Source organism: Ranitomeya imitator, chromosome 4, assembly GCF_032444005.1.
Source record: "Ranitomeya imitator isolate aRanImi1 chromosome 4, aRanImi1.pri, whole genome shotgun sequence".
NCBI classification, from domain to species: Eukaryota; Metazoa; Chordata; class Amphibia; order Anura; family Dendrobatidae; genus Ranitomeya; species Ranitomeya imitator.
In genome coordinates this window covers 658,305,609-658,306,542 of record NC_091285.1, presented here as the reverse complement: position 1 = coordinate 658,306,542, position 934 = coordinate 658,305,609, and positions in this window count along the sequence as shown.

Sequence of the window (934 nt, the reverse complement as noted above, 5' to 3'; positions counted from 1 at the left end):
GCCAGTAACCAGATTGGTCGGGTGCTGAAGAGACACTGGTCTTTTCTCCAATGGGGCCTACCGTCCATTATGGGCTTTAGGTCACCGCCAATGATGTCATTCAGAAGGGGGCGGAATTTAAATGACAAATTAGTTAGATCTGATGTGGGTTCCGAAAGGACCCCGGTGCAACAACTTTTGGGCACAGCCAGACTCGGCAATTTTCCGTGTCTGGGCTGTGCCTGCTGCAATAATCTGTTGAAGGGTGATTTCTTTCATCACCCTCATACTGGCAAAAAGATCTGCCTAAAAGAAAGGTATACTTGCTTGTCTAGCTATGTAGTATACATGATTGTCTGCCCGTGTGGCTTGGCCTATATAGGCGAGACGACTACAGCAGTTAAAGTTCGTATTAGCAAGCATAAGAGTACAATAAGGACAGGCCTGACAGATCTACCAATTCCAAAACACTTTATGGAAATGAGACACTCTGTGAACCAGCTTCGCTTCAGGGTCATTGATAGTGTTCCCATGTTAAGAAGAGGTGGTGATAGGGTGCAGATATTAAAGAAAAAAGAGATGAGATGGATCTACACGTTGGGTACGTTACAACCAAAGGGTCTGAATTTGGATTTCAACCTGCTATCATGTGTTTAACCTGGTCTTTATTCCTTGCGGCAGTGGACTCGTCATTATGTGCTTGTTTTTAAGTAGATATTTGATTATGTGATAATTTTCTTAATGTCATGTTTTTATCTTGTGTTTTGTAGACACTGGGACGGTCCATGGCTGATGGAGATGGATTTTCTATTACCTGTATGATTTGCTCTGTAAAAATTATTAATAAATGGATGTTTATTGTTATATCTGTCTCCATTTATGCTATTCGATTGCCTCAGTGTCTAGAAAGATAGTGTGGTTTTTGCACATGTAGTGCCGTATAATTATGCTGATG